The sequence below is a fragment of the Schistocerca americana genome, chromosome 4 (assembly GCF_021461395.2).
Source record: "Schistocerca americana isolate TAMUIC-IGC-003095 chromosome 4, iqSchAmer2.1, whole genome shotgun sequence".
NCBI lineage: Eukaryota > Metazoa > Arthropoda > Insecta > Orthoptera > Acrididae > Schistocerca > Schistocerca americana.
The window spans coordinates 745742481-745762728 of NC_060122.1; the positions used below are offsets into that span (position 1 = coordinate 745742481).

A 20248-nucleotide genomic window follows, 5' to 3' on the forward strand; every position below is an offset into this window, starting at 1 on the left:
TTGGACTTCGTAGTGCTTGCAACATTCAAGTGCACGTGTGGCCCCCTTTTCGAGATACAAGCACGTGAGTCCTCCAAGCATGACAGCCTTTCCATAAGCAGGACAAACGTGGCTCTCTATATGGCACAATCTTCATCAGTGCAGTGTTTTTGTTGATTTCAGTTTGAACGCCAAAAGCCAACTGCATCATTCACTTCAGTCCGGAACCACGCTGCTGCTACGGTCGCAGGTTCGAATCCTGGCTCGGGCATGGATGTGTGTGATGTCCTTAGGTTAAGTAGTTCTAAGTCCAGGGGACTGATGACCTCAGATGTTAAGTCCCATAGTGCGTAGAGCCATTTGAACCATTTTTTTTTTTTTGCACCATTCAAAATGCAGTGAGACAATAACGTTGTACTGACTACTATATAAGTGGGGCATGTCAGCTGAAGATTACCGCTTTTACTCTGTATACGCGTAAATGATTTGGGGGAGAGGCTGCGCAGCAATCTATTGATGATGCTGTGGTGTACGGTATGTATGGTAAAAAATGGTTCAAATGGCTCTGAGCACTATGGGACTCAACTGCTGAGGTCATTAGTCCCCTAGAACTTAGAACTAGTTAAACCTAACTAACCTAAGGACATCACAAACATCCATGCCCGAGGCAGAATTCGAACCTGCGACCGTAGCGGTCTTGCGGTTCCAGATTGCAGCGCCTTTAACCGCACGGCCACTTCGGCCGGCATGTATGGTAAGGTGTCGATGATGACTGCCTGTAGCAGGATACAAGAGGACTTAGGCAAAATTTATGGTTGGTATGATCAATGGTAGGCTACCTTTAACGTAGCAAAATGTAAGTTAATGCGAATGAGTAGGAAAAACAAACCCGTAATGTTCGGATAGATCATTAGTAGTGTCCTACTTGACACAGTCACGTCGTTTAAGTATCTGGGCGTAACGTTGCAAAACGGTATGAAATGGTACGAGATTGTGAAACTTCCCCTTAGAAAAATTATGAATGACTGAGCTAGTAAAAAAGATAGCTGAGTGAAACTGAACGTACTTAGACAGTTCTTTCTCTACTTATTCTGATCATAACTAAACTGACACACAATATTTTTTAGCGCAACACAATCTGACTTTCAATAATCCCTACAAAAGAATGGCCCTGAATAACAATAACCTATACCTTTCATGAATCACTTACCTCACAAAAATCTCCGTTACTCGAACTATTGCAATAGAGCGAGCGCCAATACTGCGATTGTAACTACAGAAGGAACTAACTATTGATAGCCACAGTTAGCAAATGAGAGCCTTTGATGGAGAACAAACAATGTATTTTCCTTAATAATGTTCAAAAGTCTTGACCTCCATCTTTACAAATTTCCTTTTTCTGGCGGACACACGTCCAGATCGTCCGCTTATAGTAACCTCTCAAAACTCTTACATTTCTTTCTCCACATCCACCACTGCTGGCGGTTCACCTTCAACTGCGCAATGCTATGTGCTGTTCTCATCCAACTGCCCAACACTACACAAGCGAATATTCCAACAACGAGTCCAACCAGCCACAGACTGCACACTGAACAGTCAGTGATATTCATACAGAGCGGTACGTGGCGTTACCAACATAAAAACCTAAACAGCCTACTTACACTTCTGATGATTGTGGCAGAGAAGGCGAATGGTCGACTTCGGTTTATTGGCAGAAAGCGTGGGCCATCTGTAAAGGAGACCGCATGTAGGACGCTAGTGGGGTCTATTCTTGAGCACTGCTCGAATGTTTGGGATCAGTACGAGGTCGGATTAAAGGAAGACATCGAAGCAGTTCAGAGACGGGCTGCTAGATTTGTTACCAGTACGTTCCAACAACACGCAAGTGTTACGGATATGCTTCAGGAACTCAAATTGGAATCCCAGGAGAATAGGCGGCACTCTTTTCGAAAAACACTATTGAGAATATTTAAAGAAGTGCCTTTCGAAGCTGACAGCAGAATGATTCTACTGCCTCCAACATACACTGCGCGTAACGACCACTAACGTAAGATACATGAAAGTAGGGCTCATATGGACGCATACAGACAGTCTTTTCTCCCTCGCTCTATTTGCGAGTGGAACAGGAAAGGAAGTGAGTGGTACATGGTACCCTCCACGCATGGTGGATTGCGCAATATTTATGTAGATGCAGAGGCAGAACATCGGTGGAAGCAGAAAAACACGTCCTGACATAAATAAAACTATACAAAAGTTGGCTAGTTGTTGTATTTGTTCAAATAATATAATCAGTAACTTAATCGCTGAACCGCCATTAACATGGATATATTAATGTCAGCTGCATATCGGCAGAATCCTTTGAGGAGTGATGGTCCATCTTCGACTGCCGATCGTGGTCTGTAAACGGTGGTGAACTGGACCATGGGCGCATTATTGACGGTGGTTAATACACTCCTGGAAATGGAAAAAAGAACACATTGACACCGGTGTGTCAGACCCACCATACTTGCTCCGGACACTGCGAGAGGGCTGTACAAGCAATGATCACACGCACGGCACAGCGGACACACCAGGAACCGCGGTGTTGGCCGTCGAATGGCGCTAGCTGCGCAGCATTTGTGCACTGCCGCCATCAGTGTCAGCCAGTTTGCCGTGGCATACGGAGCTCCATCGCAGTCTTTAACACTGGTAGCATGTCGCGACAGCGTGGACGTGAACCGTATGTGCAGTTGACGGACTTTGAGCGAGGGTGTATAGTGGGCATGCGGGAGGCCGGGTGGACGTACCGCCGAATTGCTCAACACGTGGGGCGTGAGGTCTCCACAGTACATTGATGTTGTCGCCAGTGGTCGGCGGAAGGTGCACGTGCCCGTCGACCTGGGACCGGACTACAGCGATGCACGGATGCACGCCAAGACCGTAGGATCCTACGCAGTGCCGTAGGGGACCGCACCGCCACTTCCCAGCAAATTAGGGACACTGTTGCTCCTGGGGTATCGGCGAGGACCATTCGCAACCGTCTCCATGAAGCTGGGCTACGGTCCCGCACACCGTTAGGCCGTCTTCCGCTCACGCCCCAACATCGTGCAGCCCGCCTCCAGTGGTGTCGCGACAGGCGTGAATGGAGGGACGAATGGAGACGTGTCGTCTTCAGCGATGAGAGTCGCTTCTGCCTTGGTGCCAATGATGGTCGTATGCGTGTTTGGCGCCGTGCAGGTGAGCGCCACAATCAGCGCTGCATACGACCGAGGCACACAGGGCCAACACCCGGCATCATGGTGTGGGGAGCGATCTCCTACACTGGCCGTACACCACTGGTGATCGTCGAGGGGACACTGAATAGTGCACGGTACATCCAAACCGTCATCGAACCCATCGTTCTACCATTCCTAGACCGGCAAGGGAACTTGCTGTTCCAACAGGACAATGCACGTCCGCATGTATCCCGTGCCACCCAACGTGCTCTAGAAGGTGTAAGTCAACTACCCTGGCCAGCAAGATCTCCGGATCTGTCCCCCATTGAGCATGTTTGGGACTGGATGAAGCGTCGTCTCACGCGGTCTGCACGTCCAGCACGAACGCTGGTCCAACTGAGGCGCCAGGTGGAAATGGCATGGCAAGCCGTTCCACAGGACTACATCCAGCATCTCTACGATCGTCTCCATGGGAGAATAGCAGCCTGCATTGCTGCGAAAGGTGGATATACACTGTACTAGTGCTGACATTGTGCATGCTATGTTGCCTGTGTCTATGTGCCTGTGGTTCTGTCAGTGTGATCATGTGATGTATCTGACCCCAGGAATGTGTCAATAAAGTTTCCCCTTCCTGGGACAATGAATTCACGGTGTTCTTATTTCAATTTCCAGGAGTGTAGTTTTTCAAAACAGCAGCACCCGCCTTGGCATGGCAGGCAATTGGTTACGAAATAAAATATAAGCTGTTTACAAGTATGTATCCTACACATTTCGCTTCAAGAAATTGGAACACCTGATCGATTCATGTTTCATAGTGAGCTATCATAGGTAAGCATCCCACGATGATGAGGTCTCCTTGGAGCAGTAACCTAAATGTTCTATAGAACATGGTATTGCGATCGCAAGCCCAGAAACAGTCTACTGAGCTTTGTTTCTGTATCTCAGGATAATTCCGGTCTACAGCCTGTATAATTTTCACCCAAAAGTTTGCTATCCCGTATCAGCATATGTGGTTTACTGTAGCTATTCGCGAAATGGTATCTCAATAGTGTAGATTATCGCCTCTTGTAGATAATATTTCGATTGATTAAATAGGTTTACTTCGTTTCTCCGAAAACAGAGCTATTCAACCCGTTTTATGAGCAGGATATCAGGGAAGGATCTTTAATGCTCGCAATGCCAAGAGGGAGGGGGGGGGGGGGTACTTTTTCGCCGACCTTTTGAAAATATTGGAATCTAATCAGTTACTTTTCATTTTAAAATTTTGAAAAAATATGTTTACTGTTTTAATGAGTTATCCTGCCAGATTCCCTAACAGCCGTTTCCAATTTATCTGTTACACTTAGCCCAAAAATTTCAGTCTCACTGCCATATTTCAGTTTCCCCTGTGACCGTCGCATTCAATACTTCGAGGTTTAGGACCTCACTTATACATCAATGTTCCTTTAAAAAATACTTTCAGAGTAAAAGTGAGCACCAGTGAACGAAATTTGCAGTTTTTCTGGTGGTCATAGAGTCGATAGTACACTGTACTGAAAGTGCGATGACGTTGCTGAGTGTTAAAGGGTGTTGTTAGGTTCTGGATCCCACTTACACATCAGGTCTTCTTTAAAAAGTATGTTATTAACGTAATTCAACAACTATTAATGTTTCTCGTTTTTTTAATTTTTTTCTGGGTGGACGTAGGATAACCGTACCTGACAATGCGCATTGTGGCATACGCCTTGATACTGATGGGATTAATGTCCCATTGATATCGAAATTGCTTTAGATGGAGCCCTCGAACATTGGGAGAACGTCGGAAAAATGCAGTTGTCAATAATGTAAGGGGTTGGCGTTGAGTTGAACATTGTTAGCATATATTTTGGGAAGACGGTGATCCACAGCCCCTAAATATTTAAAAAAATCATTTTTATAGAATACTATGAGCTGCTAAAAGGCATATTGCTACTTGCCGCCAGTTTCTGTCTGACCAACAAGCAACGCAAATGGGAACGTCGAAAGAACGTAACATACATTTGACTCCATGAATGTGAATGTCTTGTTATTCAAAGAACACGCTAACAAAAAAATGATGTAGCAGCCTAGATGACATCATTACAGCTGCGCTATCAACACCGAAAATAAATTTCGAAGGCCATATGAGTGGAAGGGGTACGAGGCATTGGTTATGATGGCTTTTGTACATATAACTGAAACAGCCATACAAGATGATACTTGCTTACACAAAAGAAATTGTGGTGGTTGTTAGGAAGATATTTTCTCATTATTTTGGCCTCTGGTGCCTCGAAAAAAATAATGAAATTACAATTTATTCAATTCATCACCACACTTACATTTATTTCTCCAAAAATACCGTCACAAGAGTGTAAATGTGCCAGTGATATAAAATTACCCAAACGTACAATACGGAATATAAAGTAATGTAAAATCGTCAGAAGTAAAACTGCTGTGGTGTGGTTGCCATCGCTGTGGAAGCAACTAAGCATAAAATTGTTGTGCCTCTTTCCAAATGTATTCATTTGAAAACATACAGGAAGTGGATATTGCCCAACTCTACATCATTGTTTAGCAGTATTAACACACGAGTGGGAATCGTGGAAAAAAAGGCCCCAACGCAGATACGGAAATACTGTACGGAAGCTTGGGGACGAAGAGCAAAATGGGAATTGCTGCGTAATGAGTGAAGGAAATAAGCTTATTTTTAAACAAGATGCACAGAAAATGCTGTCGACATCTGGGCTTTCGAGTGAGTATTTTCACTGCAATCAAACGACAAGCAATTATTCTCGAACAAGCCACTGGAGACCTCGTATCCCCTATACTAAAATACACAGAAAATATCCCTGGACAACGTCTGAAAATTTTCCGACGGAGTTCGGGTTTTCGTATAGAATCTCTTCAGTTCGTTCTATGAACAATATGCGTAGCCTGCTTCTGATTCCATGAACAGCATCTCGTTCGCTGTTATTCTACGCTCATTCCATACAGGTAAAATCCAGGGCTCGCTACTATCAGTAAGATCAAGTTTGGTGACGTTTTCCAAGTCGTATGCTAGTGTGTTGATGTGCAAAGTTTAGTTCCTTAAACTTATTTGTAATTTTTAAGACATTAAATACAGTTATATCTTGGTCTACTATTTAAGCAATAAACTTAAGGAAACGGGCTAGTTGTTACACAGGCAACAGGTTGTAAGCGTATTTTGAGGTAAGCGCTAATAGGAACACACTTTCTTTCCCGTAGATGGTATCAATATGTAGTACAGTACGCTAGAGGGCAGGCAGTCACTATTACAGAGGCCGCCAGGAGTAGACTTTCTGTATATCAGTGCAAGTGGCGTATCATGTGGAAGTCTTGAAGTCAGGTAGAGATAAAACATTTAACATTTCACTGGTTCTCTGTTGATGCTTATAAATAAACGGATATGAGTCATGTAATATTCAATTCTGAAAATGAAGAGCAGAAACACACAAAAAAATCGAAAGCTTAGTTCAATATGCCCTAGACGAGTATGTCCTGAGTAAGATCTTAAGGGCTTGGAAAGACTCACCGTGGTTCAATAGCCGTCTCAGAAAACAGCTGTGAGGAAAGAGAGCTTCGGGAGGTGTCAAAACCTAGCAGACAAGCAAAAGCCGAACGAAGCTAAAATAAGCGTGAACACAGCGATTAGCCAAGCATCAAGTGACTTTAAAAGAAAAATTTTGTCAATCGAACTGATTAGAAACCGTAGGAAATGGTTCAAATGGCTCTGAGCACTATGGGACTTAACATCTGAGGTCATCAGCCCCTTAGAACTTAGAACTACTTAAACCTAACTAACCTAAGGACATCACACACATCCATGCCCGAGGCAGGATTCGAACCTGCTACCGTAGCAGGAGCGCGGTTCCGGACTGAAGCACCTAGAACCGCTCGGCCACAACGGCCTGCTAAGCCGTAAGAGCCCTTACGTAAAATCAGTGGACAGTCCAAAATCGTTTATATAATAACTCAGTGACTACATAAGCACCGAAACGGATTGTAACAGAGAGAACGCCGAAATACTGAATCCGGTCTTCCGAAATCGTTTCAGCGCAGAAGATCGTAATTAGTCCCTCCTGCCAACTGTTCCTCCTTTCAGTCATCCTGTTGTTGTTGTTGTTGTTGTTGTGGTCTTCAGTCCTGAGACTGGTTTGATTTAGCTCTCATACAGTAAAGCTGCATGCCCTCGGGAAAAATTACGGCAGTCATCCTAAGAACATCGAAATGGCAGATACTGAGATGGAGATTGCGGAATAGAAAGGCAGATACAATCCCTCAGTAGTGGAAAGGCATCAGGACGAGGTGAGATACATGCAGGCTTCTACAAAGACTATGCGAAAGAACTTGGTCCCCTTCTAGCAGCAGTTTGTCGTAGTTCGTTGGAGCAACGAAGGATATCAGCAAATGGAGAAAAAAAAATCGCAGATCATTCCTGTTTACAACAAGAGCCGTACCACAGAAGCTCATAATTATAGGCCAATGTCGTTCACGTCAATCTGTTGTTGAATTATGGAACATGTTTTATGCTCAAGGCGCTCAGGTAGATGCCGTGTTCCTTGACTTCAGGAAGGCATCTGACATCATCCTTCACTACCGTTTAGCGAATCAAAAACGATATTATCTAGTGTCTGAGCAAATTTGCAACTGGATTCAAGGCTTACTTGCAGACAGAACGCAACATGTCGCTCTTAACAGAACAAAATAGGCAAATACAAAGCTCATTTCCGGAGTATCCCAAAGAGTAGTAATAGGACCGTTTCTCTTTATTATGTGTATTAATGATCAGCGTTCGATGCTCTTAAAGACTGTTCACAGATGATGCGGTTGTCTGTTAAGAAGGTAGCAACGCCAGAAGACGGTATGGACTTGCAAAATGACCAACAGAAGATCACAGAATGTTGCAGGCACTGACAGTTGAATGCAACATAAATGAATGTAGCATACTGCGCAGATATCCAGAGCGTAGGTGGAATGACCACACACAAGAAACAGTGGTAGAAACAGGTGCCATACTGAGATTCATAGCAATAATCTTAAGGAAATATAACTCATACACAAAAAAGTGGCTTACAAAGCGCTTGTTCTTCGATTGGCTGTTGTTCATCATGTGGACCCTTTTCAAGTACAACTGCTACAAGAGGTAGATGAGATCCAACATGAGCGACGCCTTTATTCAAGGGATCGTTTAATCGGCATGACAGCTTTATTGAGATTATCAACAAACTCCAGTGGCACACGCTGCAAGAAAGGCATTGTGATTTAAGGGACGGCTTACTATTGAAAGTTCGAAAGAGTACTTTCCGGGAAAAGCCGGACAACTTATAATCTCCTCCCACATACATCTCGCGAATTGACCACGGTGAGAAAATTCTAAAATTTACAGCTAATAAAAAGACTTACCGGTAACGATTCCACCAACGTGCCATTCGCGAGTGGAACAGAGAAAGGGGATCAACATTCGAACGTGGTAGCACTACAGCAACTCAAGTCGGCGTGTAGCTGCTAAAATGATCTGGTATTTTATGACATTGGTTTTTATGATGCGACAAGCCCTTGATTCTAGAGGCCTTAACTTTTACATATGGACGACGTACAGACAGTTGCCGACACATTTAATGTAGGGATTGCTTTACTGAATGATGGATAATGTGAAGTTAGTTTCCTGTCCTTCTGACGAAGACGGGTTTAAATCCATTGGAACCATGGTAAATGTTAAATGAAAACCATTTATTGCAACTGGTTGACTGTCTATTACACCTGAAGAGGGAGCCAGTTTGTGTTACCAGAAATGTCCTCTGCCACACACGGTCAGGTGGCTTGCGGAGTGTTGATATGATGTAGTGGCAATATGTGGGACAATTTATGCCTTTTTCGTTGGGGCTTGTTGCTATGCTGTAACAACCTGTCCTGTGCTTACAGAAAGAATACAGAGGTACAACGCTAAAAGAAACCAATTGCGAAGCAGGAAAAGCGCTAATGTCAGATTATGAGATATTGGTAAAAACAAAACTGAGAAATTGTATGTAAGAGAAAAAAAGAACAATAAATTATGCAAAATTATAACATTTTTGATCAATACTTAATAGGCAACCCTTTGTTTAACAACTTATGCTACACACTGTGACGAAATGCCCCGTTTTGTGGCAAATTGTTACAGTAAGGAAGACAGGAAACATGCCAATGCAGTGATATTCCTGATAGCTGAGCGTAAGGGAAAAACTAGGCAGTTAATCTGCAACAATGGTAATTCAATCTGTGACTTTTTATCCTTATAACAGCTATAAGAACTTGTTGTAGAAAAATCATTGAAACAAATTGTAACAGCTAGTCCTGGTCTCCCCTATTAAAACGATGCTATTTAAATTTCTCGATCCCTTGAGAGATATTGTTATTTACAGAATGGTATGAAGTGAACCACCACAAGTTTTTGTAACGTTTATTTACTCACCAACGACCAGCTTTGGTCTAGTGAGCATTTTGAAGTTACGAATTAACGCTACATCAATACTTGTTTTGTAAATAAAACCGCCTTTTCTTTACAATATTCACGTTGTTAAAAGCACCGTGTTCGAACAAATAGCTATATCTAGTCGCAAAAGAATAATAGTACACAAGAAAAAGAAGGAAAAAACATGGTGAACATTGTAAAAAGTTCGGAATACAAAATTGTGCTTATGTTTTGGAAATAGAGGGTAGGGCGACCTCCAGACCAGATGAGAGGAAACGCAGGTCACAGCAGACTATCCCACTCAACATGCATTAGAGCAAGAAAAAGGCGAAACGCGCCTGCGAAAAGTAAATTAATTTAAAGCAAGTAAAAGTGGTTTTATTTACAAAACAATTATATCTGTGCTTGCTGCGGAGCATGGTCACGCAAACAAACTTCTTAACACCAGACCATTCTATAGAATGATTCCTTGGTGTCAAATAAATAATTATGTAAACCTTATCTGTACTCTAGGATGGCAGCTTCATCAAAACTAGTTGTGCATGAAGAAAACACATTTTTGAGTAGCTTTTCGTGGTTTCTGTGATACCATTTTACATAAACATAGAAGACATTACATAAACATAGAAGTCATTATTTAGCCGTGTGTACACATAATACATTGCTATCAATGACACCTTTAGCTTTACAAGAGGATTATTTCCCCAATATATGTGACTATTAACCAATGTGCAGTATGTCTGAATTGTGTGTTCCGTGATGAGTGTAGTATTGGTTCATATTGTTCGAGGGAGGGAAACAGATGTAGTTATTTGTACAAGCCCGGACAGAAGTTTTAAATGCAACTCAAACTATAGCTTGGTACTGCTTGTTCTTTTCCAATGTAAATAAAAACAGAGACCGCCGTGTATACATGTTGCAGTAGAGAAAATAAATTTATTGCATGCAGTGACACCAATTTACAACAGTAGCAACTGATAAGCGGACAGCTGTAAAAATGTTACACAGTAACGCAATAACTGCACAGAGCACTTACTCTGAGAAGCAAAACCAACTGTTATTAGTGCCATACGCTGATATCGCAACTGTTTGCTGAATGAAAGAAATACCGCTCGAATTGTAGTTGAGAACCTGGCTAGCACATCACTGGACTCGTAACATTTTAAATCCACCTGACGTATAGTTCTATCACTCGGGCGTTGTTTCTCTACAGCAAAAGATAAGAGCTAAAGTCTGTCTGTACTTATATTCTACGTTCGTACGCCTCTGCTTTTTCATCTTCCGTTATATGCTATGCGCATATATCTATCATGGCAGTTATCAGAACCACTTCTAAGCGCTATGCTGTGGATAAGAGAGACCATTTACTGATTCCATGGCCACAGTACCCGGTTTGCAGAACAAATGGCCTGTATGTTCGGGCGTCAGTATGGGTAATTAAACATTGTGCACGTATCTGAGCTGTGTCGAGGAGAACAACTCGTCCATTTAATTGAACTACTCTGAGATCGCTCTATGGGTATGCCAGGGTACTGCATCTTCCTACCAATTGCCACATACCTTGGTCGTGAGATGACAGCGATGTATGCATGTTGCAATCGGTCGTCCAATATAGTTTGAAACTGTGCCGTTGAGTGCTTGTGCATCTGAAAGCCTAATGTGCACAACAAGAATTAAAGGGTACTTACACGAGAAACGACCTTTCTCATCCTCAGTACTCTATGTCCACAGCAACAAATGTGCCCCGTGAAATATCTTACCTTGTGCGCCTAACACTATGAGACATTTCTAAGAAAGAAATAGACGCACACTAAAGGTAGGAAAGTAGGATCCTTCTTGAATCGCAAGTTGTGGCACACAGAAATAACATTGTTTTTCTTAAGGTTGGTTGGTTGGTTGATTTGGGGGGGGGGAGGGAGGGAGGGAGGGAGGGAGGGAGGGGGGTACCAAACTGCGAGGTCATCGGTCCCATCAGATTAGGGAACGATTGGTAAGGAAGTCGGCCTTGCCATTTCGAAGGACTCATTCCCGCATTTGACTGAAGCGATTTAGGTAATTCACGAAAAACCTAAATAAGGATGGCCAGACTCGGGTTTGAACCGTTGTCCTCCAGAATGCGAGTCCAGTATGCTAACTACAGCGCCACCTCGCTCGGTTTTTTAAGAACACTGAACATTACGAGGGCCTCTGATCAAAACGTACATAGTCTCTTTCAGAATCACTGCTCTTCATCATAGTGCTTGACAGTCGCAACAAGTTGAAAAATCACTCTATTAGAACGAGCGACAACGCACTGAGAATCCGTTTAAATACATTCTGGTACGGAAATAAGGTCCACGCAGCCCGTATTCTGTGGTACAAGTGTACCTCACCTAACCACTCCTGATATTTTCCCCATAAACTTGTCTAAATGGAGAACTGATGCGCAAAACTTTTGATGTGAGAGAGAAGCACAGAGAATTCTACCGAACTGCTGCACACACACCAGCGTAATATGGATTGATTTGAAACTTCCTGGCAGACAAAAAACTGGAAACTTGGCTTTTTCACGTGAAAGTGCTCTACTGACTGACCTCTCCAAGTACAATCCACGACCCGCCATCACAGCCTTACTTCATCAAACAGAACCTTTCTCCCACTTCACAAACGTTTTACGGCGTACCTAGCATGTCTAACACTCCCTGGAACAAAGTATATTACGGAGAAAAGGCTTATGTACAGCCTGCGGTATTGTTCCCAGAAAGAATTTCGATTCTACAGCGGCGTGTTCGCTAATCTGAAACTTCCTGTTAGATTAAAACTGTGTCCCAGAGCAGAAAGAAAACATGGAAAGTGCGAGTAGCACTCGAGCTCTGGGAGTTCCGTACAAACTTAATTATGTATCGGGTGATTCAAAAAGAGAGGATAAATTTCAATTGTTCATTAATGACAAACTATAAGAGACAGATATACATTGCGTATATCACTGATGAGAGGAAGGTTTAAAGTTTTGAAATAGCTATCCTGTTGCTTTTGTGTATGACGAATATAACATCAGAGAAATCATTTTGTGTTTCTGAACTTCCGCGAAGTCAATCCATTGTTCGAGAGCAGCGTGCATTGCGACGCTGATTCAGCAAGAAGCCGCCTCTGCAAAGGCAGATTTGTGACTCGCATAGACAGATCTTGGAAGTTGGTTGCAGATGTAAAGGGAAGGCCAGTGGTCGGCCATGCACGTCTCATCAAAATGTCGAGCGTATCCGAGATGCGTTCACAGGGAGCCCTTGAAGTCCACGATGCGGCAGGCTAGGAACTTTCAGCTTCCTCAAACGACGCTGTGGCGTCTTCTGAAACGACACCTGCTTATGAAGACTTATAAGCCGCAACTACTGCAGCAATGTAATTTCGTCCCGGCGACTGTAAGAGACCCAACGGCCTTGCCGCAGTGGTAACACCGGTTCCCGTCAGATCACCGAAGTTAAGCGCTGTCGGGCTGGGCTAGCACTTGGATGGGTGACTATCCGGTCAGTCGACTGCTGTTGGCAAGCGGGGTGCACTCAGCCCTTGTGAGGCAAACTGAGAAGCTACATGATTGAGAAGTAGCGGCTCCGGTCTCGGAAACTGACATACGGCCGGAAGAGCAAATAAAGACTTTGGTAAATCAGCTTATATTTCGACTTCTTTGTATACTCGTAATAAGAGAAAAATATCTGTAAATGAGTCTGTATTCATTTGGGTTAAAGGTAAAGGAGTATGTGAATATGTTAAGTTTGTTGGTGACTGTACTTTGTATTTTCATAAATAAATTGATCATTATGTAAATCGATCTGTAGCGTCAGCCATTAACCGGACATAGGTACATCACGAACCGGGGGTCTCAAGGAGGCAACAGTTTTGTTCTATTAATAGGCTTATCGCTTGACCTTGGTGACCTCTCGAAGCTGCGGCTGGCTTACGCAATCGTGGCGGCGCGCCAGCGGGACGCGGATACTCTAGAACACGCAGTATGCGCGTCCGGAATAACGCTCCAAACTACGGCATATGCTATACAGGGTGTTACAAAAAGGTACGGCCAAACTTTCAGGAGACATTCCACACACACAAAGACAGAAAATATGTTATGTGGACATGTGTCCGGAAACGCTTACTTTCCATGTTAGAGCTCATTTTATTACTTCTCTTCAAATCACATTAATCATGGAATGGAAACACACAGCAACAGACCTTACCAGTGTGACTTCAAACACTTTGTTACAGGAAATGTTCAAAATGTCCTCCGTTAGCGAGGATACATGCATCCACCTTTCGTCGCATGGAATCCCTGATGCGCTGATGCAGCCCTAGAGAATGGCGTATTGTATCACAGCCGTCCACAACACGAGCACGAAAAGTCTCTACATTTGGTACCGGGGTTGCGTAGACAAGAGCTTTCAAATGCCCCCATAAGTGAAAGTCAAGAGGGTTGAGGTCTGGAGAGCGTGGAGGCCATGGAATTGTCCGCCTCTACCAATCCATCGGTCACCGAATCTGTTGTTGAGAAGCGTACGAGCACTTCGACAGAAATGTGCAGGAGCTCCATCGTGCATGAACCACATGTTGTGTCGTACTTGTAAAGACACATGTTCTAGCAGCACAGGTAGAGTACCCGTATGAAATCATGATAACGTGCTCCATTGAGCGTAGGTGGAAGAACATGGGGCCCAATCAAGACATCACCAACAGTGCCTGCCCAAACGTTCACAGAAAATCTGTGTTGATGACGTTATTGCACAATTGCGTGCGGATTCTCGTCAGCCCACACATATTGATTGTGAAAATTTACAATTTGATGACGTTGATCGAGGAAGTACAGTACATACTGACGAAACTAAAATGAGCTCTGACATGAAAATTAGGCGTTTCCGGACACATGTCTACATAGCATGTGTGTGAGGAATTTTTCCTGAAAGTTTGGCCGTACCTTTTTGTAACACCCTGTATAAGCGAGCGAGAGCCGCGCAGAGGCTCATTCGCGCTGCTGTTGCTGCACAGGCAACTGCATTGAACGCCGCCACGATGCCTTACAGGAGATTTCGTCGCCGTTCTAAACAGACAGTCTATAAAACGATCGAGAACATCGAGTTCGCCACAACAGCTGGAGACAAGAAGAACCGCATACCAGTTAAGAGTGTAGCTGCTACTGCACTTGTCGACGGACCTTGTGTTTTCTGTGGTTCTAGACTTAATTTTAGTATTGACATTAATGACCACATGCCCCTCCATATCCGCAACCAGTGACGCCTGTGGTCTGAGGATGACACGGCGGCCGGTCGGTACCTTTGGGGCTTCATGGCCTGTTCGCGAGGAGGACTATAAGATAAGTAACGAATTTTGCGTTTCAGTTTTGAAGGACACGGCAGAGGACACTTTTTTCGAACGACTCATGTTTTCGGACGAATCAACGTTTCATACACTGGGTAAAGTAAACCACCATAGTGTAAGAATTTGGTGGGTACAAAATCCTGACTTCTTCATCGAACATCAAAGGACTTACTGACACTGCATGTGTTTTGTGCCGTTTCTGTTCACAAAGTTTGTGACTTTCTTTTTTTTGGGGAGGCAACTCTGACTGGAACGTCATACCTGGACATGCTGTCTAATTTGTTGATTCCTCAACTTCATGGAGATTCCAACAATTTGATTTTTATGCATCACTGCATCCCGCCCAACTTTCATCTTCAGGCGCGGCGTTATCACCACCAATTCTCCATGTTCTATTGGAAGAGGTAGACAGCTAGATCTTGTTCATTGCTTTTGACCTGCTAGGTCACCTGACCTCAAAACTAACGACTTTTTCTTTGAGGTACATTGAGTCTTTGTCCCGCATAGTTTTAAAATAGGGGAGACCAGGACTAGTTGTTTCAATTTTTTCACTAGTTTTTCCACAACAAGTTTTTATAACTATTATAAGGCTAAATATCTCAGAATGTATTACCACTATTGTAGATTCACGGCCTAGTTTTTCCCTTGCGCTCAGCTATCAGGAATATCACTGAATTGGCATTGTTTCCTGTCTTCCTTACTGTAACAATTTGGCTCAAAACGGGGCATGTCGTCACAGTGTGTAGCATAAGTTGTTAAACATTGTGTAGCCTATTAAGTATTGATCAAAAATTTTATAAGTTTGCATAATTTATTGTTGTTTCTCTCTTACATGCAATTTGTCAGAATGGTTCAAATGGCTCTGAGCACTATGGGACTTAACTTCACCGAGCGAGGTGGCGCAGTGGTTAGCACACTGGACTCGCATTCGGGAGGACGACGGTTCAATCCCGTCTCCGGCCATCCTGATTTAGGTTTTCCGTGATTTCCCTAAATCGTTTCAGGCGAATGCCGAGATGGTTCCTTTGAAAGGGCACGGCCGATTTCCTTCCCAATCCTTCCCCAACCCGAGCTTGCGCTCCGTCTCTAATGACCTCCTTGTCGACGGGACGTTAAACACTAACCACCACCACCACTTAACTTCTGAGGTCATCAGTCCCCTAGAACTTAGAACTACTTAAACCTAACTAACCTAAGGACATCACACCATCAATGCCCGAGGCAGGATTTGAACCTGCGACCATAGCGGTCGCGTGGTTCGACTGTAGCGCCTAGAACCGCTCGGCCACTCCAGCCGGCTGCAATTTGTCAGTTTAGTTTTTACCAATATCTTATAATCTGACATTGGCGCTTTTGCTGCTTCGCAGTTGGTTTCTTTAGGCGCTGTACCTCTGTACTCTTTTTGAAATTTCTCCTATTGCCTTCATAAGGAAAATACGCTCGTGACACGGGGCAGGTTGTTACACAATAGCAACTAGCCCCAACTAAATAGGCATAAATTGTCCCACACGTTGCCCCTACATCACATCAACACACCGCAAGCCACCTGAAGGTGTGTGGCAGAGTACATTTCTGGTAACACAAACTGGCTCACTCTTCAGGTGTAATAGACAATCAACCAGTTGCAATAGATGTTGGTTTTCATTTAACATTTACCATAGTTACAACGGATTTAAACCCGTCTTCGTCAGAAGGACAGGAAACTAACTTCACGTTATCCACGATTCGGTAATGCAATCCCTACATTAAATGTGTCGACCACAGTCTGTACGTCGTACATATGTAAAAGTTAAGCCTCTAGAATCAAGGGCTTCTCGCATCAGAATAACCAATGTCATAAAATACCAGATCATTTTAGCAACTACATGCCGACATGAGTGAACTATCTATTACACCTGATATTCTGTAACCGTTGCTGTAGTGCTACCACGTTCGAATGTTGATCCCCTTTCCCTGTTCCACTCGCGAATGGCAAGCTGGAGGAATCACTATCGGTAAGCCTTTTTATTAGCTGTAATTTCTAGAATTTTCTCACCGTGGTCATTTCGCGAGATGTATGTGGGAGGAGATTATATGTTGTTCAGCTTTTCCCGGAAAGTACTCTCTCGAACTTTCAATAGCAAGCCGTCCCTTAAATCACAACGCCTTTCTTGCAGCGTGGGCCTCTGGAGTTCGTTGATAATCTCAATAAAACTGTCATGCCGCTTAAACGATCCCTTGAATAAAGGCGTCGCTCATGTTGGATCTCATCTCTCTCTCATATCAGTTCTACTTGATAAGGGTCCGCATGATGAACAACAGTCAATAATCGATGAACAAGCGCTTTGTAAGGCACTTTTTTTGTGTACGATTTACATTTTCTTAACATTATTGGTGTGAATCTCAGTCTGGCATTTGTTTTTCCTACTGTATCTTGTATGTGGTCATTTCGCTTATGCTCTGGATATCTGCGCAGTATGATACATTCATTCACGTTACATTCAACTGTCAGTGCCTGCACCATTCAGTAATCTTCTGTTGGTCACTTTACAGGTCCATAACGCTGATATTAAACCTCCTGGCAGATTAAAACTGTGTACCGGAATGAGAATCGAACTTGGGGCCTTTGCCTTTCGCGGGCAAGTGCTCTACCAACTGAGCTACCCAAGCACGACTCATGCCCCGTCCTCACGGCTTTCTCATTCTGGAAACATCCCCCAGGCTGTGGCTAAGCCATGCTTCCGCAATATCCTTTCTTGCAGGAGTGCTAGTTCTGCAAAATTCGCAGGAGAGCTTCTGTAAAGTTGGGAAAGTAGGAGACGAAGAACTGGCAGAATTAAATCTGTGACAACGGGCGTGAGTCGTGCTTGGTAGCTCATTTGTTAGAGCACTTGCCCGCGAAAGACAAAGGTCCCGAGCTCGAGTCTCGGTCTGGCACAAAGTTTTAATTTGCCAGGAAGTTTCATATCAGCACACACTCCGCTGCAGAGTGAAAATCTCATTCTGCATACGTTTTGTCTGAAGCACTGTTCCGCCACAGATGGCGGTGTAATCGCAGTAATTTACGGCATGCTAGTCAATGGTCCCTGAATATCCAATGGCACGTGGTACCCCACCTCCACGTTGCGAGGGCAGGCAGGCAAGCATTTTATAGTTTGTAATTGGAAACGCCACTCGCAACTTCGTATTCCTCCGACATATCGAACGTAGGAGCACTCAGCGTGCCACCATGGCCGTGTAGCGAACTACGGCGTATCATAACAGGCAGTATACTGCCACCGGAGCTCACGTATCATGCAGACGATTAAGAGATAGCGTCTCTAATTATTACAGTACTGACGTAGTGTTTATTACCTGCACCCCTACCTAATCATTTGGACAACAGACGTACAAGTGGACGATGAATGTAGCAACCACGGAAAAAAACAAGTGAAATGATCCTGAATAAGGGTGAGTTTAGGAGCAAAGGTGAGGTTACTAGAAAGCCGGCCGAAGTGGCCGTGCGGTTCTGGGCGCTACAGTCTGGAGCTACGGTCGCAGGTTCGAATCCTGCCTCGGGCATGGATGTGTGTGATGTCCTTAGGTTAGTTAGGTTTAAGTAGTTCTAAGTTGTAGGGGACTGATGACCACAGCAGTTAAGACCCATAGTGCTCAGAGCCATTTTTTGAGGTTACTAGAATGAGATTTTCACTCTGTAGCGGAGTGTGCGCTGGTATGAAACTTCCTGGCAGATTAGAACGGTATGGCGGGCCGGGACTCGAACTCGGGACCTTTGTCTTTCGTGGGCAAGTGCTCTACCAACTTTTTTTTCTTTTTTTTTTTTTGTTTAACCTCATTTTGTTCGTTCGTCTGTTCGGTGCGGACGTCGCAAGACACCCGTTTCAGTTCGTTGTTGATCCATTTACTCAGTTTTTTTGTTACAGAGGGCAGCTAACCCTCTTACCGAACACGCTGAGTTACCGTGCCGGCAACCAACTGAGCTACCCAAGCACGACTCTCGCCCCGTCCTCACAGCAGACGAGGTACTGGCAGAAGTAAAGCTATGAGGACGAGGCGTGAGTCGTGCTTGAGTAGCTCAGTTGGTAGAGCACTTGCCCGCGAAAGGCAAAGGTCCCGAGTTCGAGTCTCGGCCCGGCAGACAGTTTTAACCTGCCAGGAAGTTTCAGGTGAGGTTGCTCGTTCCTTGTATACCGAGCGTTTTCCAGAGAAAGCTCACTCTCGTTCGTTCCGTTACAAGGTAGTGAACACCTTTGTATCTGCTGACAGTGTACAGACCGGCAAAAGGAAACGAAGCAAACGTGTTACAGGAGAAGCTCGTGAAACAACTTTACTAGCGGCACTGCACCACAACCTACGGATAAGAGCCCGGAAATTACACCGAAATTGTGGTATGTCCGTAGTTAATACGCCGGCCGAAGTGGCCGTGCGGTTAAAGGCGCTGCAGTCTGGAACCGCAAGACCGCTACGGTCGCAGGTTCGAATCCTGCCTGGGGCATGGATGTCTGTGATGTCCTTAGGTTAGTTAGGTTTAACTAGTTCTAAGTTCTAGGGGACTAATGACCTCAGCAGTTGAGTCCCATGGTGCTCAGAGCCATTTGAACCATCGTAGTTAATATTGTCGCAATACTGCATCATCGTAAGTGTCATCCATAATTCCTGTCACTGCATCAAAAAAACTTCATGGCGACGATTTCCATTACCGGGCAGTGTTTTGTGATTGAGCACGTCAACAAGTACAAACGACCCCGATGTTCTTTGTCGAGGTACTATTTTCCGACGAGTCTACATTCGCAAACCATGGTAGCCTTAGCCGGCATAACATGCATTACTGGAGTATAGACAGTCCCCAGTGGTGACGGTACGTTGTCCATCAACGTCCTTGATCGGTTAACGTATGATCTAGCGTCATGGGGAACAAACGTATTCGTATTCTATCGGTGACACGTTGGGTGGACCAACCTTTTTGGAACAGGAAGTACCAATACTATAGCAAGCTGTTGTCCTGGACGTTCAACAACATACGTGGCTTCAGCATTACGGTTGCCTAGCGCATTACGCAATTGAAGCACGGGAGGTATTAGACCGTGTTTACTCTGGTATGAGGATCGGCAGAGTTGGTCGTAGTAATTGGCCCGCTAGGTTGCCTGATGTGACGTCGCCACGTTTCCTTCTTTGGCGGTATTTAAGAGGTAAGATGTATCAGCCAATGCCAACAGGTCATGAAGATATGGTAAACCGTACCACAAATGCCTGTGCTGACATATGCGCAGATAGGCTTCTGTCCTGT

The 20248-nt window shown here is 44.3% G+C and overlaps 1 protein-coding gene and 1 pseudogene across 1 annotated transcript in view; both read left to right on the plus strand.

Annotated features, from left to right (window-relative positions):
* The window catches only part of LOC124613770 (hemicentin-2-like), a 653652-nt gene that overhangs the window by 48379 nt on the left and 585025 nt on the right, over window positions 1-20248 (plus strand). The gene's annotated exons all lie outside the window — the stretch shown is intronic.
* On the plus strand, window positions 13049-13166 carry LOC124614090 (annotated as a pseudogene).